The sequence below is a fragment of the Hemicordylus capensis genome, chromosome 1 (genome assembly GCF_027244095.1).
Source record: "Hemicordylus capensis ecotype Gifberg chromosome 1, rHemCap1.1.pri, whole genome shotgun sequence".
Classification (NCBI taxonomy): Eukaryota; Metazoa; Chordata; class Lepidosauria; order Squamata; family Cordylidae; genus Hemicordylus; species Hemicordylus capensis.
Window position 1 is genome coordinate 225,075,020 of NC_069657.1, and position 26,783 is coordinate 225,101,802.

The 26,783-nt window shown below is 43.4% G+C and overlaps 1 long non-coding RNA gene across 2 annotated transcripts; it reads right to left on the reverse strand.

Moving 5' to 3' along the window:
• On the reverse strand, positions 1 to 24,319 carry LOC128339373 (uncharacterized). Of its 2 annotated transcripts, none has more exons than XR_008313013.1 (5): positions 24,047 to 24,319; positions 21,538 to 21,671; positions 7,657 to 7,971; positions 1,604 to 2,130; positions 1 to 471 (listed from the first exon to the last, which is right to left on the reverse strand). It is a non-coding gene; the product is annotated as an uncharacterized LOC128339373 (long non-coding RNA). The 2 variants fall into 2 exon arrangements; XR_008313012.1 differs by having other exon boundaries at positions 1,619 to 2,130; positions 24,047 to 24,318.
• Between the last annotated feature and the right edge of the window lie 2,464 nt (positions 24,320 to 26,783).

Consider the following 26,783-nt stretch of genomic DNA (forward strand, 5'->3'; position numbering starts at 1 on the left):
TCATCTTGCAAAGTGTATTTTATAGTTTATACATCCCTTAAATACATTGGATAATAAAATAAAGCATATTAAAACTCAGTGACACTGCACAACGGCCCTGTTGACTTTAAATCAATGAAATATTATCATTGCAAGCTTAAAAAAGAGGGTCCAGGTAGTCCATGCAAGGCCTTCTGGGTAGTGTAGTTCTGAAGAGGCTTAGGAGCTGCTCAGAGCCTACTGCATTGGACAGCTGCTGGGAAATAAATTCACGGCCACTGGCAGCAGCCTCTGCAGGGTGATCCTAGTTATTCTAAGGAAAAAATATTCTACACTAGACACTCATGTTACAGAATTCCAATAACAGTGAGAGAGAGAATATGTTAATGCCACTTGGGAACAGAATAATTTTGACAATTGTGGTCAGAAGTCTTTCTTGCTGCTTGATGGTCATTTCTCAACAGTGGAGTGCTTCACTGAGCCAACAACTACCTGAAAAAATAACATGGGGTATGTATATATCTATATCTATATAATATGGGGCATACACACACACACACACACAAACGGGCGTAGCTAGCCCGCCGGCGGCCCGTGTGCGGCCACAGCGGGCACCCCAATAGCCCCGCCCCTGCATCTGACATCAGACGCAGGGGAGAGCCACGCCCCCACATCTGACGTCTGACTCAGGGGGCGTGGTCTGGCTCCCGAACGGAGCCTTGAGGCTCCGTTCGGGAGAAGCAGCTTAACTGCTGAAAGGGCCGCACGGCCCCTTCGTCAGTTAGATGAAGGCTGGTGCTGCGTTCGCAGCGCAGCCCAGGAGCGGCTCTTCCCTGCTAAACTACCACCCCCGCGTCTGACGTCAGATGCGGGGGGCGTGTCAGGGCCGCGAATGGCGGCTCCTGATTGGGCACGGCCCGGGTTCTTTGAACCCATTCGCCCAATTATAGCTCCACCCCTGCACATAAACACACACACACACACACACACACACACAGAGCTAAAAGCATGGTCTTATTTTTTATTTATTTCATTTTATATCATCCATCCTGAAACAGCCTAGGGTGGTTCACAATCTTATGGAACCAATGGGTACCATGAGGTTTGGGGAAATGACCTGGGTAGTGTGGAAATCTATTCACACCCTCCATGCATCATACCTAGCAGCAGCAGCTGGACTGGAAGACCTCTCGGCAAGGCCTAGGTTCCTCCCTGGCATCTGGACCACTGAAACAGCAGCACTCCAGGCCCCAAGGTCCCTGGGAAATATAGTTTCCCTTTGCACTTAAGAATACAATAACCCTACTGATGTCTCAGGTGCCATGAAAGATTGTATGCCCCAGGGCTCAGCAGCATCCTAGCAGCTTGCTCCACAGCATCTCAGGCACAGGGAGCCTTGGGACACAGTTTCCAGGGTGCCCAGTGGTGGTATTGAGTACAAGGTGCCATGGAAAACTACATGTCCTGAGAGACCCAGGACATGTAGTTTTCCATGGCATCCAAGTCTCCTTGCTGAGCTGCATATGCCCAGAAGCTTGGGAACATGATGCTTGATTAGTTAGGCTTCTGGGCAATACAAGCTGAAGAACCTTGTATTCTAAAATGGATTAATATGTAGACCCACCTTTAATTTCCTTACCATGCAAATTCAGCCCTCTCTCTCTTCCTCTGTCGCTGTTTCCCTCTCCTCCCTCACTTTTTTGTACTTTATCTTACTCCTATTCTCTTCTGTTTCCTGGTCACTCTTAACTTTTTAAAAATAAAAAATAAAAAAAGATAAAATGGTGGCGGTTCTTCAGTACAACCTCAAAATGCTTCTTTTCCTCCTTGGTTTATTGAACACCATTCTTCCCCCACTACTAGCCTCTGGCTTGCTTTGTTACTGCAGTGCTTTCCTTTCATCTTAGAAGGACAGCTTCACTGGCTGCTGCACGTCAGATGTCAGCATGGATCAGTGCCAAGTCTCCAACACCGGCTCTCAACAGACATGCGCGGGATGTGGCAAGACTATATAATTGACCTCAGGTCCACATTTGTGTTCTTTTCCAGTGCTGCTGATATGCCATTTGCTGTCTGATCTATTCTCCTGACAAGATCCTTGATGGAATGCTGTATAAATCTCTACGCTGGTCGAGTCATCTTGTGATATTACTGAAACAGAGGAGCATATTTCAGCCTTTAACTTTGGAGACAAGATCATGACACCACATAAAACACTTTGCAGATCAGAGCTTCAGCTTCCATTCCATGGATGGGACACGGAGGGAGTCTCCTCCGACCCCTTGATGTAAATTGGAGCAATTTCAAGGATATGCTGTAGGCTTAGGAAGACAGCAGTGGGCCATGATCAAAGCAGCCTGCTCTTACACCTTCTGGCCTCTGACTTCACTGTTCTGCAGCACTTGCATTCAAGCATAGCTGGGACATCACGCACAAAAAGCAAAAAGGGAGATACAATATTCAAGTATTGACGATATCCCTCAACAGCTGATGAGGAGTTGTTGTTTTTAAGTTTCTCTGAGCTAGAGTGTGGGCAAACTTGGTATCATGCCATGGTTAACGTGGTAAGGCTAGTGGGGCCCAGAGAAGAGGGGCTGCCAGTTGGCTTTATTACTTCCTTCGTTTAATCTATCTAATTAGAGCTTGCTGGGAGGGAGGATACATGAGAGCTGTAAAATGGTTTGTGCCCTGCAACATTGCTGCAAAAGTATTCAACATGCTGTTTTTCTCTCTTTGACCTGAATAGCAATAGGATGGTATCACCTGGGATGTAGCTACTAATGAGTTTGTGAATGATATGCTGACCTGCATATTGGGTAACAAGTCAGCCCCGGAACTGGCTCCAGATGGTCCATCTCCCTGTCCAGGCTTACACTGTCAATGTGACCATTATATTTAAATGTACAAGGTGGAAATGCTACATCATGGTGCAGCATAATTGGGCTAATGAATGGGAGCCACCATCGAACCCTGGAATAAATCCAATTGGATTAGCCATTTAATCACCTCCAAACGACTGTTCACTCATTATGGCTTGAACAAACTGGGATTATTTCCTGCTAATTGCTTAAGATTATGATTAATCACCAGTTTCTTTTAAAGCAATTTTGTATTAATTACAAAGCATAATAACAAAAGATTAAACGTTTCAAGGAGTAATAAATATCCAGCCTGAATTCCTCTGCAGTGACAAGGGAGCAGCTCCATGGATGAGATGGACTGCTAACACTCTCTGCATGAGAACAGGCTGGTTATACTCAGCACCGTTCCCCCGCAAAGCTCTCTTGTTCACAGCTTGTGCACAATTCCCATTCATTGCAATAGGATTTGTATACCAGACTCTCCTAGCAGATTTTACCCAGTATGAATAAACACTTGCCTCTTTAGCTTATATCAAACCAGGCTGAGGATGGTAGAGAAACCCGCTGATGAAAAGGAAGAGGCGGCTCTAAACCCAGGATGTTCCACAAAACATTATCTACTCAAGGTGCTTTACACAATCACACTTAGCCTGCTCTCCCCGCAGACGATCAAACAGCAGGCCTGGGCGACAGGATCGGCCACCCACATGACTGCCGGATCCGTCACGGAGCCGGCAGGGGCTACTGGGATCAGGGACCGCACGGCCCCCAGAAGTTCCAGGATGCCTCGCGTAAGCGCGCAGGGCATCCTGGAGAGACCTCCGAACCTGGAAGCCTGCTTGCAGCCTTCCGGCGGGGGTCTCCTCATGTGGACACCATGGCACAGAGCTTGGCAGCACATGATCAGGAAACCCGGGTTAGCGGAGTGCAGCACACGATCAGGAAACCCGGCACACGTGGTGGCACACAATGGCGGCACACGATCAGGAAACCCGGATTAGCGGAGTGCTTGCTTTGCTAACCTGGGCTAAGGGGAGGGCTGCTTTAGTGGGCTAGCCACCAGGGAACCACTGGACTCTCCTGCTGGTTCTCATGATGGGGAAAAACTGGCCTGGGCTTCTTTAGCCCGGTTTCCCCCCATCATGAGAAGAGCCTCCTCGATTCTTAAGAACTCTGACAGCCCCATACAATAGTTTAGTCCAAGGGTAGGCAATCTCTTCTCAGTCACAATAAATTGTGGCTGGGGATGATGTGAGTTGTCGTTCAACAACATCTGAAGAGCCAAGATTGTGTACTCCTGGTCTAATCAATATGGCCACTAGTACTCCACTGGATTTTATACCGATATAATGTTGTCTTTGCTAGTGTAATGTGCTCAGTTCAAGGGATTTAGTTGCAATCCTGTCTTTTCCCAGCTGGTGTAATTCAGCTAGGATTGTACCTTTTCAAAAGAAAAAAAATGCCTCTGATTGTATAAATTTGTGCTGTCTTCTCTTTATTTATGTGTATGGGCAACTGACAAGTGGCCAAGGAGTTTAAGAAAATAATCTTAATATTCTGTAACGGATAGAAAAAGCTTCCTGATGATGTAGAATCTCTTTCAAGTCTTGTGAAGGTGACACCCCAGCTGGAGGGAAGGGCAAAGAAAGTTTGGAGCCAATTTAGCAGTTAGAAAGAGTCAGGCAGTAAAAGTTAGCTAAAGTTAGGGGGCAACGTCCTGTGGGGCTACAGCAGTGGTTCTCTGAGTGTCTGTTTAAGGAGCAGCTGTTTTGCTGTCTGTTTTTAGAAGCCGCAAATAGGCTTCCATGCCACCTAATGGCACAGCAGGAAATGACTTGACTAGCAAGCCAGAGGTTGCCAGTTCGAATCCCCGCTTGTATGTTGCCCAGACTATGGGAAACTCCTATATTGCGCAGCAGCAATATAGGGAGGTGCTGAAAGGCATCATGTCATACTGAGCAGCAGGAGGCAATGGTAAATCCCTCCTGTATTCTACCAAAGACAACCACAGGACTCTGTGGTCGCCAGGAGTCGACACCGACTCAACGGCACATTTTATCTTTACTTTTATTTGCTTCCATTCTGTTTGCTTGCATATTTGTAAATAAAACAGTCACCAGAAGTCTCCAGGGTTCTCTCATTCAAAGAAATAGGTTGTAATCCTATACACCAGGATGGCCAACCTAAAGGTCTCCAGTTGTCATTGGACTACAACTCCCATCATCCCCAGCTGCTGCAGCAACAACAGCTAGAGAGCCTCAGGTTGGCCACCCTATACACATAAGCTTGGGAGTACTCCCCATTGAATAGAATGGGTCTTACTTCTCACCAAACACACCTAGCATTCCACTGCTCTGCATTGTCTCAGGACTTCTCATGCGTAACAGCATTATTAACCTGAGTGACAGCTTGTTCACTCAATAATTACCCTATAATTTTGAAAATAAAACATTTAATATTTTCATTGCAAAATAGCAGGATTCTTTGCCCTGAACTCTAATAATATTACTGTGGGAGGAGCGAATGCTAAATCATCCAAGGAACTGTTCATAGTCAATTGAAACACCCTCATTGGTGTTTGTTTGATGTGTTTAACACTGTTCCAGATCTTTGCCTTATTGGCATTTAGGGAAATAAACACAATCTAAACTTAATGAACCGTCTCATGACTCATCTCCATTGTACTTGGACTTAGTGAATTAACATTCATATATACAGATGCCATAGCATCCACATGGAGATTCATTCACGTTTGTAAAATGTTTTGGCTACATTATATGTGTACACACACAGACACACACGCACACAGAGGCTCAGTGCAACTCAAGTGAAGCCTTTGAAATCCCATTGACTTCAATGGAAAACACTTCAGTATGTGTTTCATTCTCACAGTGAATTCAATGGGGCGTAAAAGGTGCTTAAGCATAGCCGGATCCTTTTAAAAAACATATATCGTTGCTTTTCATTACTTTTTTGTGCATTTCTTTACAGAGTGATACATCAACACACCTAATTCAGCTCCTCACTTTAGTAAGAGGGTTTTTAGCAGAACTGGCACTCTGGATGAGATGGGCGAGGCCGGCCCCAAATTCCCATGGAAATGCTGCAGGTAAGGTCGTGGAGTCGGAAAGGGGGAACAGCAGACAGGCTTCGTAACCACCTATGGTTCAAAGCTCTGCCACCAGAACTAGCTTTCCTTTCATGAGCACAGAGCAGAGTGCACAGATTAAAATCCAATTAGCAACACTCTCACAGTATAAAAGTACAATTAACAAATTAATCTACCAATTCTGACCTAATTTAAATGAGGGTTTAATTGGGTTATACAAACACAGACAATATAGGCCAATCCCAAAAGCTTTGTAGACATACTCAAAATGCTCAGAGAAATAAATTTGCAACATGATCTCTCTATAAAAGTGTATGTAGCCTTCAGCATGAGTATAAAAGAGAATCTTAGCACCAGTAATGGATTTAATGCTCCTAATTCCCATGTGGGGCAAGGAAGCATTATCCGTTTCCTAAGGAGTGAGAATTAAAGCAAATGATTCATCAAGAGCCTTTGCCAGCAACACCAGTCTGTGGGGCAAACCAAGTTCTACTCAGTTCTTTCCCCAGTTTCTGCCTGTAGGCCATTCTCCTTTTTGTGTTTCCCAAATCTCAACATCCTGTTGATAACCTAATGATTTTGAAATAAGTGCTCATTTCCTCATTCCCACTTCCATATTTTTACCTCTTCTAATAATTTTAACACCTCCTGATAGTCTCACTTCAGAGGAAACCATCAGAGATAGCAGCAAAGGAGACCCACAGAAAAACCAGTGTCAGAACACTGATACCAGCATATCTTATGCCCTCATAATATATTGCGAATCCAGCATCACTTTATTGTGTTTGAAAATCAGGCAGCATGCTAAGCAATACATACAAACAAACCTCTTCTTTCTCAATTATTATTATCTTAGCTTATTCTTACTGCCACACTTGCTGCATTCCACTTTCCCCTCTCCAAGACAGACATCAATCTGAGCACACATCTAAGACAGGAGATGAGTCAGGATGGAAGCAGAGAGAAAGAGCGAGGTATCATATCACAGCGGCAAGGCAGACACCCTTTTCAGATATCCGGTGTAGATATGAATGTGCAGAAGTGGTGGACGGCTCTGCAGTGGCAAGCTTCGCCACTGACCTACATGTGTTCATTTCAGCGTCAGAAATGAGCCCACTTGTACCATAGGTTCATTTCGCATGTTGAAATGAGTGTGTATAGGTCAGGGGTGGATGCCACCCTCCTGCATATGCAAATTCATTTCTGTACTGGATGGATAACATCTTGAAAGGCTTAGAGACATGGCCTGTAGGGATGGAGAACAGATACTGTACATTAGTCCAACCTCAGAGACTTCAGAGGGGATACAAGGCAATCCAAAAACCAAAGCACAAACTGGATGGCAGTTCAAAGTCAGACAAGTTTCGAGAAAAATACAGGCAAGAATTCACACACAAATTATGGGGAATGCTTAAGATCAGTGGTAAAACACATGCTTTGCTTGGAGAAGGTCCCAGGTTCAACTCCTGCAATCTTCATTTAAAAGGATCTCAAGTAGCAAAGCTGGGGAGGATCTCATCCTGAGACCTTAGAGAACCATTCCAGTCAGAGGAAGTAATAATGGACTAGATTTATCAGTGGTCTGCTCTGTAGAAGGCAGCTTCATATAGTGAGATGTTCATGGAGACAGTCTATCTATTCTCCATAGAATAACTCTTAGTAATCATAGTTAAATGGAACGTCTGTATTAAAAGGCAATTTATTTACCCTTGACTATCAGGTGCTGGGGGAGAAACAATGAGGGAGAACTGTTGCCTTCATATCCTTCTCGTGGGCTTTCCAGAAGTACCAGCTGCTAGAAACAGCAGGAGGATGGACTAGATGTTCTAATCAGAAGACAAGCCTTAGTAAAGGAAATGTAAAACCAAGAATCCGCAGGGAAAATCCAAGAACTAAACAAAGTTCTTTCTTTCTTTCTTTCTTTCTTTCTTTCTTTCTTTCTTTCTTTCTTTCTTCCTTCCTTCCTTCCTTCCTTCCTTCCTTCCTTCCTTTCTCTTCTTCTTCTTCTTCTTCTTCTTTGCACTATGGTGGGGGTGGGGGTGGGGGGTGGAATTAACAGAGAAGCACAAAAATGACTTGGGCAAAGCCCCATGACATGAGGTTCTATAGGAGTGTCAGATTGCCCTCCTTGCCACCTGCCTCATCACTACAAGAGGAGGAAGCTGCCAGAGGGCAATGCCTCAGGTTTCTGTGCATTACAAGAGTGCTTAGGAGTCCGGGGGTGGGGGTGGGAGGTTTACAGCCTACTCTTTCATCCCTCCTAACTTTCATTCCTGGATTGGTTAGAAGACAACGGCCACACAGCGGAATTGGAGTGGGGGTGGAGGAAGTCTAATCTGGGGATGTGCAGCATGCCAACTCAGAAAAATGGGCAGTTGTTTAGATGAGAGGGTCATAAAAATAAGGATAAGGGATTGTGGGATTTTCAGTCCCTTCAGAATTGTTTGGAAACAGATCCATTTCTAGAAGCCATTTCTAGAACCCACACTGAGCCGCTCGGAGAAGGCAGGCTACAGATCAAATTATATTTGTTATCAATGTAACAAACAGGTCAGGCCATGGTGGTGTAGTCTTCAACAGAGTTGGGCTGTACCTTTTTGATGGAGCCACTCCTTCTCCTCACACTCTCCTCACACTCCAGAAGCCCACAGATCCTATAGTTCCTTTATTTTGTAGCATTTGAAATCAAGAAAGATTGTATGAATGCCTGATATGTCATCAGATCTTGGCACAGAGGAAGTTCTTCAAAAGTGGCCAAATAGCTTGTAGTCCAATACTGTGAAAGAATGGTCTGCACCATTTCAGACTTCAGATGAAGGATTCTAGTTTTGAAGACTCCCCCAGATTAAAAACAAAAAAACCTTCCTGAATATAGAAAACTAGCATCGTAAAAGGAAGATTCTATCAGCCCTTTGCCAGCTGTGCTGGTTTTCTATTTGGTGTTTTCACCATAGGAGAGCATTCAGAAATGTGATTCCCCACCCACCACCTGCAGTTAGAAATGGTACCTACCATCCATTCTACCACCTCAGCACTCTACCCCTTCATTTTGCTGTATGCGCAGGCCAGGCCTTAAAATTGTCAGATTCAGGCCCTGAAAGCACTCCTCTGCTAGTAAAGTAGGAAAATTCTAACAGCTGTGGCTTCTCCTGTCACATTAGCACACTAATGGAGAAAGCTACACTAGGTGAAATTCTTCTAGACCTCTCAACATCTGGACCTGACAATCCTAAGGCTAGATATTCTTTAAAAAACAACAAAAACAAAAACAAAAACACCCTACTGTTTTGGGTTATGAACTTTTTCATAACATAACATTTCAGCGTTCAGCTCTTACGGGAAGAAGGTATTACTTTAATTAACAAAACTGCAGAATTGGAGAGAAAAGTCTAGACTGTTTGTTTAAGCCAAAACGGTTGTTTCTATTGAATCTCTATGAAGTGGGTTGTCGGGATGAGGCTTGTCTTCGCCAAATCTGGTAGCGTACTGACAGACACTTACTCATACATTTGTCATTTCCTTGGAAAGGAAATGTAAGAAGCTTATTTATTTTATGATTACAGAAAGCCCTGTTTGCTTTGTGAGGGCAAAGTGCTCTGATGGTGGCTGATGGAAACCCAAGGACTAACAGACTGAGTCAGACTCATCTTTCAAAAGGCCCACAGAGTCTGGTTTGTTAGCAGTGAGAGTAAGGCAGAGATGTGCAACTTAAGCCACAAAGCATTTAGGAAGCATGTTACTCTTACTGGGGGTGGTCCTGCCTAGCTCCATGAACTTAAAAAGAAGAAGAAGAAAGAAATGCTTCCATAATCATGATCTTCAAAGATGTTAATGAGTGTTTACAACCTATAAAGCTATTAAAGCAAAAACAAAACACTCAGTTTTGTACAGCACTCCCCCCAACTTACTTGTTCATCCACTTTTTGTTCCTCACTTTTCAAACAGGGTTTATCCCTTGCCTAGCTGCATTGTTGTTTGCTTATTTGATTGCTCAAGAACATAACAAAAAAAGATACAATCAGGGTTTTTTTGCTTCAAAGGATGCAGCACATGAAGAGCAATAGAAAAGAGCCTCCACTCCTGGCTGTTCTGTTGGGACCAAGTGGCACTTGGCACAGCCTAGAGGGGCCTTATTATTATTATTTCTTGTTTACACAGTCAGACAGGTGTTGTTGACTGGTTTGTTTTATCCATACATTGAGTCCTTCCCAAGGACCCGGGATGCCAGAATTTTATTGTCAATGGTTATAGATATCGTCGCAGAATATAGGCTGTTCCCAGTAAAGCTGCTTTTTGTAATTGGCTGATGGTGATTTCTGTGGCCCCTATGGTGTTGAGGTGCTCTATTATTATTATTATTATTATTATTATTATTATTATTATTATTATTATTATTTCAATTTCTATACAGCCCTTCCAAAAATGGCTCAGGGTGGTTTACACAGAGAAATGATAGATAGATAGATAGATAGATAGATAGATAGATAGATAGATAGATAGAAAAAATGGATCCCTGTCCCCAAAGGGCTCACAATCTAAATAGATCCCTGTCCCCAAAGGGCCTTGTCATTGGCAAGGAGAAGACCACCAATGTGCGATGGGCAGTGGAAACCACTACCAGAGTGCTGGTGTTGAGAACCAGTTACTCAGGAACAGGATGCATTCAAGACCAGAGGGCTATTTACACATCACACTGTATGTGCATATGAACATTTTGTATACATTTACATGTTTCAGGTCAATGGTGTACAAGCATTCATTTATAAAGTCAACATGGGGAACTGGACTGCTCAGAAACGTACAGTGCGGGTCATGTGTACACTACATGCATTGAACAAGGAGTTTAGCCTCCTTCTTAGGTTTTACAGGGGAAGGAAGAAGATCTTAGGTGTGAGGGGACAGGGTATAGTATATACGATGAGCATATATGATGATTTGGAAACCCGTGGGGGTTTTGTGATGAAAGCAAACCACTTATGTAATTATCTTTAGAATACCTCTAAAAACAAGAAAAAAAATTTTTTGGCAGAATCTGTTCTGTTTTTAATAATCCATAATTAAAGTAGAAAGTTAATTTTTAGGTATTGCATAATGTAAAAGCAATATTCATGTCTGTTAAACCAACAGAAAAGATAATTAACCACATTTAGGCAGTGATTTAACTCCCTTTATAACATAAAAATGTAATTCAACATTATCAGAGGTTTGGGTGGGAGGAGTTGCGTGTTGCGGAAACCAGCTGAACCCCAGCTGATCATGACATTTCCCTAGTTAAGGGCTTGAGGTTGTTTTTGATGTGTACAAGTTTGTTTTAGTATAGTTTCCAATTTGTGGAGTTTTTGTGTTTCAGATACTCAGAGCTATTTAAATATTGTTGAGAATCAGGCGCGTAACAACGATAGGGCAGGGGGAGACAGTTGTCTGGGGGCCCCACTGCCTTGGGGGGCCCCCCAGAGGCACCTCATGTGACTCCCCATTGCCCCCTGCCCAGCCCCAAGGCCCCTCAGCCACTTGCCCTGTTCCCCGTCTCTCCAGCTTATTCTCCTGGCCGGCAATCGAGCAGCAGACAAGCTGCAAAGAGCTCCTTTTCTCCCGCCTCTCAGCTGATCGGCGGGTGGGCGGGGCTTCCACGGAGGCCTGGTGTAGGCCTCTGTGAAGCCTGAACTGCAGTAGGGCCCGAGCCAGCCAGGAAGGAGGAGGCAGCCAGAGAGGCCTCCACTGTTCTCTGCAGCAGAAGACCCCCTGCTGCCAGGTAGAGTGTGAACTCCTTTTTGTGGTTACCTTCCTCCCCCCCCCCCATATATAGCAATAGCAATAGCAATAGCACTTACATTTATATACCGCTCTATAGCCAGAGCTCTCTAAGCGGTTTACAATGATTTAGCATATTGCCCCCAACATTCTGGGTACTCATTTTACTGACCTCGGAAGGATGGAAGGCTGAGTCAACCTTGAGTCTCTGGTCAGGATCGAACTTGTAACCTTCTGGTTACAGGGCAGCAGTTTTACCACTGCACCACCAGGGGCTCATATAGGCATCTGCTTGCCATAGGGGCTCATATAGGCATCTGCTTGCCATAGGGCTTTGATATGGGGGGGGGAGGGACTGAGAAGTCTCTGAATATTTATTTTTAAACAGCTTGGAAAATTTGTTGGCTTTAAAAAAACTATCTAAAAAGTCCTATAAGTGGCTTGTTTCATGGCAAAAAATTACAAAAACTTCTGGAAGAAACAGTATTATATTTATTTTATTCATTCATTCATTCATAAATGCACTTATGTTCAAGTTGTTTTGCAACCCAGAAGGTCTGAGTGAGAACTGTGAAGCATGTCTTGTGCTTTTATTTTATTTTATTTTTCTTGTGTGTGAACTGCTCCCCAATAACTTGCAGGGACTTCAGGGTAAATCTCGCCAACATGTGAATGCAGCACCTCTATTCCAGAGGAGATGTGTGTTAAAGGGCTTAAAAAGCCTCCTGTGAAAAACCTCCTGGAATCGAACTTGACTGAATTTGTTCAGAATTCTGAGAAAACAAACATAGGCTCACCCTGCATGGTTGAAAGTCTCCTTTGCTAATCTGCAGCGAGGGGGCCATTTTAATCATTCATCTTTCTAGTGTGTTCTAGGCATTAAAAGTAAAACAAATGTATAGTACTCAATGTATATCACTATATATTGTGATGTGTGCGTGTGTGTATTCAGTGAAATGTATTTCCAGGCAGCATACTTATTTTGGAATATCAGACTTAAATCCTTGGGGGCCTGGGGTGTGCGGAGGCCCTGGACTTTGAGTGGGGGGGCCCATTTTAAAATCTCGTCTCTGGGCCCACTCCAACCTTGCTACGCCCCTGTTGAGAATGTTGTTCATTGATTAACAATGGAAGGCATTTCCCACCCTGAAGTTCATGGAGCTAAAGTAGCAAGATATGACAATAACTACTCCCTTTGTATCATCTTCCAGGGAGAGACAAATGAGGCATTGGTGGAGAAGCCTGTTGCTATATCCTATGAAACATTACTGAGCTTTATCAAGAAGCGTGCTCAGTATGGAGGCAAAAGTTTTCCTGAGATTAGTAGACACTGCGATGATGTCACATGGCAAGATCTTCAAGCAAAAGGATGTTTGTGGCATAGAAAATGTTATCAAGAGACTGTTCATACCAAAATTCTCAAACGTGCCAAAGAACAATATGAAAAAAAGATAAAACCAAATACTGAGGAAGACCCGATACTGTCAAGCAGTACCTTCACACAATCTTGATCATCACCTTACAAAAGGGAATTGTGTTTCTTTTGTGAGAATGGACCAGGTTAAAAGAAGAATCCTTTGCATTTAGTTGCTACAGAAAATGCTGGTCTGTCACTTAAAGATGCAGCTGAAAGAAGTGGGAATGAGAAACTGCTTGTCAAACTTTGTACATACATTGATCCTCAAGATGCACATGCTATTGACATTAAATACCACAAATGGTGCTGGGCAACACATGTAACAAATGTCAATCACTCAGCACTCAACCCACAAAAACCAAGCAAGGTGAACAGGCGCATAGCAAGTTGCCCAGCAGCGCTGGGACAATGTTCCAATCCATGCCCCCTCCATCTGTAAGGGCCTCCCCCCTTGAATTTTTTGGGGGGGTTACTCACCCCACCACTGCCCGTTGCACCACTGCTGCCCTCCGTGCCACTGCTGTCCTCCGCTGCCCTCTGCAGCCCCAATCTTCACTGCCGGGGGAAGCAGGCCACCCCCTGTGGCAGCTGCAGTGGGTGGGCTTCTCTCCTCCACTCCTGTTCAGCTCCCAGCTTCTCTCGGGCTTGTGTGCCTGCACACTCTGATTATGGATAATGCCACGTGTAGTGACATCACAACATGCAACATGATCCATAATCAGAGTGCTTAGGTGCACAGGCCCAAGAAAAGCTGAGGGCCAGCCAAGAGTAGGGAGGAGAAGTCTGCCCCCACCACAGCCACTATGGGGGGTGGCCTGCTTCTCCCGGTGGTGAAGATTATGGGCAGTATGAGTGGTGGGGCTGTGGCAGGACAGCAGCAGGTGCAGAGGACAACGGCGGTGTGGATGGCAGCAGTGGGCAACAGGGTAGTGGCGGGCACCAGCGGGCCCCCTTGTGGCCCCCCAATCAGTCCAGGCCCAGGGACATTCGCCCCCCCTTGTCCAATGGACGCTATACCCCTGAAGGTGAATGAGGTGGCAGCCAAAATTGAATTCCTTAGCTTGCTTGAGAATACATTGTTGGATGGAAATATAGTCATCATGGCTCATCTTCAAGAGGCATACACAAGAATCCTTATGGCAAATAATGTGGACAGCCATCCCAGTCACAAGAAAACAAAGCAACTTATACAGCATGATATACCAAGTGTAGAATTCCAAAAACCAAAACAAGTGAATGAATCAGTACATGTTTCTATCAAAATTTTAAGAGATGCTACAATTCAGTTAGCAGAAGAGAGCAACACTGACAGAAATGACAACATGAAAATACTCTTATGATGCTGCTAAGATTCTATGAAAACTTATTACCAAAGCAGAGAGATGGGTATTTTCTGGTTCACTTACAGAAGTTACAGATCAGAATGTTCCAAGTGAATTGTATAGCTTTTTCCGTTGGGTTCTCAAGGGAACAAAAACAAGCCCATCTACAGGGCGGGGGGGCAGCGGGGGGGAGACTGTGAAGTCAACCAGCATGTCATGAGTTTAGCTCAGACTACGGTATCTTTGTTTCTGTCCCAGGACCAGTCCAAAACAAGAAATCACAGACTCTAAGGACCACCCATGAAATGCCTCAACAACTGAGGGAAAACAAAAAGTGATCGCTGGAGAGAGTACAATTGAGCTGAAAGAAGACAGAAACCTTTTTGCTCAAATGTTATTGGTGACAAAATCCAGATCAGAAATAAATCTTGAAGACTCTATAGGGAAACACAAACTCTCGGGTGTACCAAGGTCTAGGTTTGCTGCTGATGGTACAATGCTGAAATGCCAAAACAAAAACAGTCTGATGGCTATTCTGGAAAAATTACCCACTGGGGAAGACACATTGCCTGATGATGAGGATGCAGAGCTACTAGCCATGAACAAGGAAAAAACAGAAGCCATTCACAGGGAGCCTTATCAGTCAGCTGGATTTGTGGTGGCACTTGTAGATGGGATGGCAGAACTCCAGTCACTAAGCATAATCAGCATAAAAAACTGTAGACAGCTTGCTGGACATCTTACAGATTATTTTATATCAAAATACAGAAACTATGATGAACTTCATGTGACGTTGATATGTCACTCAAGACAGCAACACGTGAAAGAAGACAAGGGCAACAACTGGTGATAGCTTACCACATCACAGATACATCAAACATAGCAAAATTAACAATGAAGCGACTTCTTTCACATGTGAACACAAAGATGGAACTAACACATTACTCGTCAAAGTAGATAATTGAAAAAGCACACACAAATGGTACAAATGTGGTAGTGGCCTGGGGATGTGAATGCAGAGCTACACACAGAGATATGAGCCATCTTCAAAGTAATCAGGAAGAAGCAGATACAAAGCTTTTTCTTCATGCTGCTGATGCAACAAACAAGGGGGCTTCCAGAATCAACATTCACTCACCAGACACTGATGTTTTTGTGCTAGCTGTTAATGATACTGCCTCGAGGGTGATCAGGGGCATATCTAGGGAAAATAGTGCCTAGGGCAAGCACTGAAATTGTGCCCCTGTCCAAACATCTAACACCCATCTTTCAGATAACTTTACCATAATATCAGCTCAAAAAAACAACTCCAGAGACTTTCAAACAGGTTGTAAGCAACACACACGAATACAAACATGCAACCACACATGTGGCACATATGTGCCAGTTGCCTTCCCAAGGAAATGCAGCACATCCATGTGCTGGGCATGCCTCCATAGAGCTAAGCAGTGAAAGCTTTCTTTAGCAAATACTCTGCCACCTCAGCACACCTCACTACAGGTTGCTGCCTCCAAGAAATTCAGGGATGGCTTTTTTTCTGCCCAAACAGCTTTTGCCTTAAAGGGAGATGGTTGTAATGGGAAAGCAACAGGCAGACTGGAGAGTAAACTTTATGTCTAGTTTATCAAATGCACTAGTCAATCAGAATCACAGCATGACTACTCAATGTGTCTTTTAAAAACAATTGTGTTCAAAGTAAAAAGGGAGTTGCATTGATTTTTTTTTTTTTAAGACATTCTAAAATATAACTTTTTTAGAAGGCAAGGAAACTTGAGCAAATCTACTCGGGATGCACAAGTACAACTCAGCTAAATTGAAGGGAATAATTTGCAGCACGTTAACCACTTATTTCAAAAGACAAGCCATTTATCAGTATGTTAAGACTGCACAACACATGGATGGCAATACATTGCAAATGCAACATTTCTGGGTGTGAATTCTTACAGCAGTGTGTTTTTTTTAAAGCACCACACAAGTGAAAGGCAGGTACTTTCCAAGTTTGAAATCTCACAAACCTTATAATCAGATCGCTTGACAAATATGCAGATAAAGATAGAGCTCTGCATAGAGAATTAAACAGCATGCAAGTGAATATTTCCATTTTATTCCTTACCTCTCCACCCCACACCCTTCAGTTTTGCCAGCTTACAAGGTATTAAACCAACATTATCTTTTTAAGGGATGTTTTGTCCACTTACTTTTGTCCCAACTATATCTGTTTTTTGAATGCTCGGGTCCATTGCATTCTTCTGACTCCCTAGATCAGGGGAAAAACTAGACTAGGGCCTCGCAGAGGCCATTTGAGCATGTGCGGTGGCCATTTTTTTAAAAAAATGACCACCGCACATGCTCAAATGGTCCCTGAAAGATCCTAGCCTTCCCAGGCCTTGCAGAGGCCTCTTGAGCATGTGCGGCGACCTCCAAAATGGCCACTGAACTGATCTTTGTAGGCCTGAAAAGGCCTGAAATCAGACCGGGATGGGCTGCGGCCGTGATCTAAGAGGCTGGTGGGGGGAGGGGAAACCTTTGCAGATTCCCCACCCCCCCACGGCCTTTAGGAAGCCCCCCGAAGGGGCTACAGGTTAAAAAAAGAATTTTTGAATTTTGTTTTTAATTCGTGAATTGGGGAGGGGGCAGTATGGTACTGGTGCCCCCCCAAGTGGTGCCTAGGGCACGTGCCCTGGCTGCCCCCCCCCCAATTTCACCTATGAGAGTGATTGCCTGTAACCCCCAGTTTGGGCGAATGTGGGGAATTTAGCTCAAAAGAGGAGACAGTTCCAATCAGCCTTAATTTGTGGAAGCATATGAACTCAAGAAAATCAGCTGGAGAAAGAGGTTTTAATTAACTCAAAAAGCAGTTTATTATAACTAAAATCAGACTAAATTACTATGTGGCCCTAGTTTAAAGGCACTACAAATATACTAAGAAACAGACTATTGGAAGATACATTTAGTTTAAAGTTCCAAATTATGTGTAAATTCCCAGGCGGGCTAGAGAGGTACTTTAAGATAGAGGGGCAAGATTTCAGAAATAAGAGAAAAGGAATGGGTTCAGCCCTGAAGAAGCCAGGCAAGAGGCTATATCACCTGTCCTGAAGAGGGGAACACCAAGGTGGTCTGCTGGAGCTTCTCTTGTTGCAGTCTGATGAGGTCCCGAGTGAGAGGCACTGAGATGTTTCGCAGTGGGAGTCCCAGGTGTAATAATACACGAGCAAGCACACTGGGTCATGGAGTTAGGGATACTTATATCCCATAACGTGCCTTGAGGGCACATTTCTTTTGTCCTCTTCTGCTGAATAGGGAGCCCAGACAACTTTTTTGGGGGGGAGGGATGCATTGTGTCTTAGTCCTTCCTGGGTAGGAATGTGTGTGAAGCGCCTATGGCATTCAAAGCTGATTGTGAGGACAACTGGAGTGTGCAGGTGCATTTAAAGAATATCCTGTGCTGGGAAGGGCTTCCCAATAATTCTATCAAGAGTTTTGATGTGCACCTCTTCAAAGTTACATCACTAACTCATCCCTATTGTAATGGAGGCTGCAGATAAGAAACTTGTCTTATCTGTCTTTTCTTACTGGCCTGATGGCCAGGTATTATCTCTCTTTGCGAGAGGAAGAGGGGAGTTTAGATTTCATTCCAAGGCTGAAATGATCCTAGATGCCAGACACTTGTAGTAGCTAGTCCTGGGAGTCTGCTTAGCCGGGCACCCCTCATAGAGAGTGTGAAGCTAATCCCCTTTCCAATTTGTGAGCCTTGCAGTCAACTCTAGAGGTGACCAGTCTACTGCCAACTAAGCAACTTGTCCCCATGTATAACATAGACTGGGAACTCACATTGTGGTGCAGCTCCTGAGCATAGCAAAAGTGCAATCTCCAAGCCTGGAGATGCAGTTGCAACCAGGGCGGCTTCTGGGAGTGAGCAGAATAAGCTCAGCTGGTAACATAGCTCTTCAACAGTACACAGAATAATGCGCTAACACGAATTTTGTTACTGGAAAAAGAGAGTTGTTCCACACTATTCCTCTGCTGCCCATATATGAAGATTTGGACCCAGCAAGGTTTCTGCTTTACCTGGCTTACATGCTATCGGTGGTGCAGACAATACTGAAGTTTTGCAGGGAAAGGCAAACTTAAGTTTCTGGAAAACTTTCAAGAATGCCAGTGATCATATTATAAGCGCCTGGGGAAGGATTTACTCCCCCGTGATGTTACATTTGCTGCCCTTGAGGAATGTATACATCAGGTTTACTTGCCTCATACACAGATCTCACAGGTTGATAGGTTAAGGTGGTGGATGTTCACCAAGAAACAAGCTCAATCTGAGAGCCTTCCACCTACAAGAGATTTATTACACCACACAATACTATGAGCACACCATCAAGCAATCATTTGGAATAATGATATGATTGTGAAGCGTGGAATCCCATCTGAAAAATATGGTTGGAAAATGGAAGGGGATGGCTGGCTACCAATAATGACCAATCAACTCCCAGCTCCAAAGGTTGTACTCCAATTGGTGAGGTGTGGATGCACCACCTCCAGATGCCAGGGAGGAAGATGGAGCTGTCGTAAAGCAGGGTTGATCTGTTGCGACATATGCTCCTCTGCATCTCAAAATACACAGAACCAAGAGGATGCTTGTGACAACATGATGGAGAATGAAGATCCAGAAGACAAGGAGCTAGAGGAAGAAGAAGACGAGGATCTCTAGGAAGAAGCAAATTAATACACATAACGTAATGTGCCAAAGTGCAAAAAACCTTTTTTTAACTATGAACATTTTTCATATGCTGTAATATTAATTAGATGTAAGGTAGTTCATTTTCGTCAACAACACAAAACCTACGCAAAACTTGTAGTAAAAGTCACTTCTGCAAAATATTTATTATCTATCGTTTAATTATTCATTAACAACTTTCACAGATCAGCACAAGAGTCAGAGCAGATTCTCAGACTACCAAATGGTTTTTTTCTCATCATTTGAGATATTTTGAAGAGAACTGTTGCAAAAGCAAAAGTGGTTTGCTTTCATCACAAAAATCCCACAGCATTGTGCACGCTCCCATTCTAGTAGGTTATTTTCTGCTTGATGTGAGAGCTTGTGCGATTGGCTATGCCTCAATACTCCATCCTGAGCCACCAGGCATAGTTGGTTCTGCTTCTTGACCCACCAGGTGCTGCCTGCATCCAGCTCAACTGAGCTCCTCCCATCCCACCAGGCTCCACCCCCTAAGCTAGAAGGCACCAACCCTTAGTTCCCAGGTGGCCCAAGTATCAGGTGCTGAGCCTTGGGGAACCTAACAATCATAGATCTAACTGTTAGGATGCTTCTCTTTAAATTTTACTGGGTACAAAAATCAGGCGTGTTTATCTTCAGTCTCCAGCATAGAATTTAGAGCTTACACACACACACACACACACACACACACACACACACACACACACACTGCTGTCAGTTATTATCAGCATCATTAATATTGAATGTGTCAATTTTCTGTCATCATGGCAGTGTTGTGTACACATACACTCTGGCTTTGAAAAATTTGCCAGGAGAACAAAAGTCCCCTAGTTTTCAGGATGCTGGCAGCATCTGCTCAAAGTAACAGAACGGAGGGTAAGTGTGTTAGCAATCATCAAAAGGGGACTGTAGCCAGTAAAAATAAAATGTGTGCAGAATTTAGCTAATCCTTCCATAAAATTAGACCCAAGTCATACAGTTGGAAAGTCTTTCAATAAAATTAAACATTGAATTGCAAATTTAGCAGCTTGAGGAGGTGATGAGGACTCCTCCACTTTCCCTGTCCAAAAGATTATTGGCACTATCAGAACTGACAGTACTGACCAATCTAAGAGGCTGGGTGAGCCAGCACAGTTCTTGGTGCCTAAAAAACCGATAGTCCTGTTTATATTAAGAAAGCAATGCTACTATAAGGTTATTGTAAGGACTACTGTGCTAGCGTGGTATAGTGGTTAGAGTGCTGGACTAGGACTGGGGAGACCCGAGTTCAAATCCCCATTCAGCCATGAGACTTGCTGGGTGACTCTGGGCCAGTCACTTCTCTCTCAGCCTAACCCACTTCACAGGGTTGTTGTGAGGAGAAACCTAAGTATGTAGTACACCGCTCTGGGCTCCTTGGAGGAAGAGCGGGAGATAACATGTAAATAAATAAATAAATAAAATACGGTGATTGTATGTATATGAAGTACGTGGAACACTATAATGTAATAAACACACTTTTCATTTGGGAAAGCCAAATTTAGGGAAGCTAAACCTTTTAGTTACTATGGTTAAACAATTTAGAATCCAAACCTTTTACAGACCTTGTACACCCATCCTGTGGCTGCTACATTGGTTATCGGGCTAGATTCAAGGAGCTGGTCTTGACCTTTAAAGCTCTACACGGCGTGGGGCTGGAGTACCTGTCAGTCCGCACTCGCCCATATAAACCTACCAGGGCCCTCCACTCAGGCCCTGCTCTTGACCCCACCACTAACAGAGATCTGATTGGTAGGGACTAGAGACAGGGCCTTTTCAGTTGTGGCCCCTCAGCTTTGGAATGCCCTCCCCGAAGAGCTTCGCCATGCTCCCTCCCTCAGTGTTTTTTTAAAAACCTATTAAAGACACATCTTTTTAAAGAGGCTTTTAAATGTTTTATCCGCTGTTTATATCTGGTAGGTTTTTTAGTTCTTACAGTTCTCAGTTTTTAGATTTTTATAAATAACTTTTAATTTGAAACATTTTTTAAAAATATAATTTTAAATGTGGTTTTAGCCAGGTCTTTAAAAATGTTTAACTTTTTTAGTCTTTTATTTAAATGTTTAACTTTTTTAGTCTTTAATTTTACATTGTATCTATTTTATTAATGTTGTGAGCTGCCCCAAGCAGTAGTGTACTAGAGGGTTGTGGTATAAATATTTTAAATAAATAATATATAATATTTCGTCCTCAGCACCGTGTTGCGGCCCTGAATTGCAAGCCTTGAGAATCGTGCTTTTTAATTGCATGATGCATGTCTCTGAATAGTTATACATACACACATAGCCAGCCATACACTTTGGCAAAGCAAGACACTTTAAAAAAACATATTCTTGATTTAGGACCTTGGTGAAGATCTCCTTTATTGTTTTTGTTCAACCTTTTTGTTCAGCTTCTTATTTGTTTCTCAAGTCTGCATCACACACAGGCCTTCTGCAGTCAATATTTGACTCTTGGCATCTGTTCATCATTTCACTTTCTGGGAGTGAATAAGAAAGTGAATAGCAATCAGCATTCCCGTTAAAAGTTTCAGAAGATAATTACAATGATGGGAAATGCACTACAGTCATGCTGTGTTTGTTGGGATACTACTAATCATATTGAATTTTCTGGTATTCATGTAAATTATACAGGCACTGTGATGGACATTCTGTATTAATCTACCCTCACTCTAACAGACATTTAAGATGTCAGCACGCACCCCCTCAAAAAAATATATAGATGGAAAATGTTCTATCTAAAACCAAGGATAACCATATTGAATTTTGATTTTCAGTCCTCATTTTGTGCCAAAGCCCTTGTTTTGAAACTCAGCTGTACAGAGCCCAGGCACTTTGCAGAAACAAGTATACATTATTTATTACTATTATTATTAATATTATTATTCTCAGCAGAGAATTCTCCCACATTCTGTGCAGTGTTGTCAGAGAGGCAGGACACTAGATCTGCTGAAGCCCAGCATGTAAGAAGGACAGGGAAGTAATTTTTGCTTCTCATCTCTCCCTGCAAAAGCCCTGTTTGCTTCCACAAATATGTCCTTGAGAGTTTCACAACTCTCGGGACATATTCCTGGGAGCAAACAAGGCTTTTGCAGAAAGGGGGGGAAAGCAAAAAATCGCTTCCCCAAACCGTTCTCTGCACACTGGGCTATGCAACAAGCCTTCAGCACAGCTAGCATCTTGGCTCCCTGAAAAGATGGAGCTCTTGCTGTTGAACTAGTCAATATACTGGCAACGCAATACGTATAATGGATCTACACAAAATTCTCTCCAGACCTTTTCATTGGGTAGATTAAAAGAAAATTAAAAACTACAAATAAAGAACAGTCATTTCGATGTACAGATGTCAACTTCAGTATTCCATGTCTCACTGTTTAAAATCCACACTCTTATATCCCAGATACTCTCCCTAAATCTAATCAGGGAACTGATTAGCATGTGGAAAAGGGGGGATAGAAATTGATGACTCACAGCTTTGCCTGCTTAACACTAACTCTGACAGAAAAACAGGGGGGAAAGAAGGGTAGGGTGTAAACTAAATTAGTGCTTACCCTTTAGTACCCTATATGCACCCCTGACCCCCAGAATTGACCCCCTGACCCTCGGATTGACCCTGTGACCCCAGAAATCGGCCAAATACTCATCACAGTTGGCAAGGGGGGTGACAGTTTGCCAGTCACGGATACTCAAATCCGCGATTGGCAAACCTGCGGTTGGCAAGGGACAACTGTACTTTAAGATTTCTTTCCATTCTTCCTTACCATTGGCTGTAAACTTGTCTAATTACAATGCTTCCCGTATCTTTCTTTTGAGCGTACACTGTTCAGATGCTTACTTTAAGAAACATTGTTTTCCCATTGTGTTTATTTTTCATATGAACTGACCATGGCCTTGCCCTATTTATATGTTTGGCATCTGCTAGGCGTTTTTTGAATCTAGCACCCAAATATCTTCCTGTTTCCCCTACATAATTTTCACCACATTCTGTACAGGTAATTTTGTAAATAACTCCTTTTTGCTTGCAGATTCCTTCCCCATTTTCACAGACTGGGCAGGCTTTTATTTTGTACTTTTTATCGTATAGTCTAGATCTTACTAACTGCTGTTTTTTTCTGGGTGGTTGTGCATACTACATATTAGCCTTGATCCCATGTGTTGATCTCAACATTGCTGACACTGCCTTAAAAAGTTGCTAGAAATAAAGGGGATCTTAAGCACGGGTAAACCTGCCACATATCTGGATCCCCCTCTTCTTCTTACGGGGAATATATACTCATTTGTTCCTGCTAGCTTCCTAGCTTTTTCTACATTCTGTCCCTTATGTTCCTGAGATTAAACTTCAGCTGCTCTTTTTACTATATTTTTCACCATTTGGACTTTGGTTGTTAAAGGGTGTGCTGCATTGCTATTTATTTCCATTCTTTTTAGCTGGTTTTCCATACCATTTAGTCTGTAGGTTATCCTTCCATAGACAAATTTCTGTTTCCAGAAAGGGTAACCACCCTTGACTATCTGGTGTTTTCTTGTCAAATTTATACTCCCTCCCCTGTTCATGCTATCAAACACCTTATCTGCTTGTTGTTTTGTTTCCGTTATGATAATTATATCATCAATGTATCTCTTATATAAGATCACATCCTGAGTGATACATTTACTTTCCAAATTATGCATGCAACTGATAGCAAACAGAGGGGCCAATCAGTTACCCATGACTCTTGCTCTTGTTGTTGTTGTTATGCCATCTATGTACATAATGGTGGACAGCTTTCCTGAAAGACAGTTTGCAGGGGGGATTCTGATGAGATTGATAGATGCGGTTTGCTTCCTTTCCCATGGCATAAAGAAGGGAACTTACTTGCACAATGCCTTCTTCTTTGTGGAGCTCTGTAGCTAGTCTGAAGCAAGCAAATCTTTCTTTCCATCCTGGCCAAGCAGCAGGATTGTCAGAGATGAAAGTTTCTGGTGCAGGAAAGTGAGCCATTTCAAACGTTGGTGGATTCAAGCTCAGACTTCTCGCACACCATGTCATGAGAGCTCAGAGCAAGGCAGCCATTATAGGCTAACCCTACTTTATTGTGTAACCGGAAGAGACCAGTTCAACAAAGGTACGGGCAGGAAGAAGGAAGGGACTCTGCCCCTCTCCCATGAAGATCACCACTAGCAAATGCTAGTGCCTCCTACGGGCTGGATATATTACAACAACGTTTCCACACAGAGTTCATGGAGACGTTTTTCAGTTAATGCAAGCTCTAGGCTTCACAAGCCCTTACTGATGCCTGCTGTAGATAAAAGGAGCCCTGGAATGCACTCTAGAACCACCCACAGAGTATAGGGCTCCACGGCAGATGTGCAAGGTTTCCTGGCCAACTGAGAGTTTCAATAGATAACTCAGGCTAACTTGGGCTGGAATTTCCTAACCTTTTCATGTTTGCAGTGCAATGGACACCATATATTCAAAAGGGCTGCAATCTGGCTAATGCAGTCATATCTCCATAAAACATTTCTGCCACAGACAGAGGAAGAGACAGAATCAGTCTTCCATTTCTTATGGCCATTTTGTAACACAAATAAGGAGCATAGAGCCACATTTCTAGGTGGGCCGTTCTCTCTCTGTCTTTCTTTTTACAGCACCAGCCAACTTTTTCCCCTCTCTCCAAGGGTAGAGCCTATCGGCAGGGATGGCATCTGATTGATGTATTTGAATCCACAAAAGGTGAAGATTGTGCACATGTTTAGGTACACGTGTTTAACTTAACAGAAACTCAGAGTCTTGTAATGACTAAGTGATATCTTAGTTAGGAGACAGAAGTCTGTGATTCATGCTGATATGGCATAGCCTGTTTAATCATTGTTGTGTGGCCAATGTTTGTATAAACTGTGTAAACTGTATACTAAAAGGTATAAAAACGTATGGAAATTGTAACCCAGCGCCCTTGCTTGGTGCGTACCAGTTGGCACTGCTCTGTCTGCAGCAGTGCAAAATTAAAGGCTTGGAAAAGTTTCTCCTGTGTCTGGTTACTCTTATACTAAGAGCCCTGAAAAGAACCCAGAAAGGTGCATTTAGGCACATCATGATGAGTCAGGGGGCAAAGCATACCTGTGCCTGGTGGCTCAGGATGCAACTGGATAGACGCGGGATGGAGTAAAGAGTTAAAGCTCTTGAGCCAAGCAAACAACAACAACAAACAACAACAACCCTGACCACTTGATTCTGTCCCCTCAGCTTTAGTCTTTCCCTTGGGAGCCCTAGAAGGAGGCTAAAAACCTCAGACTTCAGACAGGAACCTGAGGTCTCGGAATTCTAGGTAAAGTATAATTAATCTATGGAATTAATAGATATAATTAATCTATGGAAGTATAATTAATTACAGAGCATATAATCAATCTCAGGGAGGACAAGTCTATCAATGGCTACTGCCTTGATGGCTATAGGCTACCTCCAGGCTCAGAAGCAAGATGCCTCCAATTACCAGTTGCCAGAGAGCAATGGCAGGCAAGGGATCATGCCTTCATCTCCTGCTTGTGGGCTTTCCAGAGGCATCTGGTGGCCACTGTGTGTGTGTTGGGGTTTGTGATTATTTAGCAGAGTGCCAAGGAAGCTACCACTCCAGTTACAGAGCATGGGGTTTAGTGGTTGCAGCTATTTAAGGAACCCACATGGAGATCACTGTAAAGTCTAAACTAAATTGATTTATTGGTGAAATACATTAGGACAGAAAAGACCTAATCCTATCTAAAGGCTACATAATAAATAGATAGGGAGGGAGAGAGATGTTTCCATCTTCTCTCTAGGTGGGAAGAAAGAGGACTGACTCACCACTGGAAGTAGCTGAGGAGTCAGAGCAGGGATCATAGAGTAGATGCAAACAGAGACAGGTAAGGAGATCCTCACCAACTACTTCTGCTCCCAATGCCCCTAGTGGCCATTAGGATAGTCGGTGCAAACAGTCAATACACTGGAACTCCATCTCCAACAGGGTGAAGCCCAGTACCGGACTAGAAAGGACTTGGCCTGATCCAGCAGCAGGGCTGTTCTTATGCTGAGAGATGCTAAAAGGAATACGGCTGCATGGGGGGTGCCAGAGGGGACTTGGTGGCAAGTGTCCCCAAGACAAAACTCGCTTACCAGCCCTGCATTGGACCTGCATTGAATGAAAGGCACTTTTCAGATGCTTTATGCCCTGCAAAATACATTTTGCCCCTTTTGTGTTCCCTTCTCCAGTATTTGTGGTGCTGCTGCTGTTGCATGGCTGTTAGCTTTCACTTAAAACATGGCTCTCTCAGGTTCTCTTTACACACTAGTTCTTAATCCACATCAATTGTCCAAGTTCTGAAGGAATTAAGGGAAACAATGTGCAAACATTATTTGTTTCCCTTCTTTCTAGCATAAAGAGTCAATACATCTGGAACCTATGATGGACACTCTATGCGCAGCATATATTTTCCCTATGGAAAGAGATCTTAGGAAGTCCAATAGGTTGGCTGTTTAAAGCAGGGGTGGCCAACCTGAGGTTCTCCTGCTGATGTTGAACTACAGCTCCCATCATCCCCAGCTGTCATTTCTTGTGACTGGGGATGATGGGTATTGTACT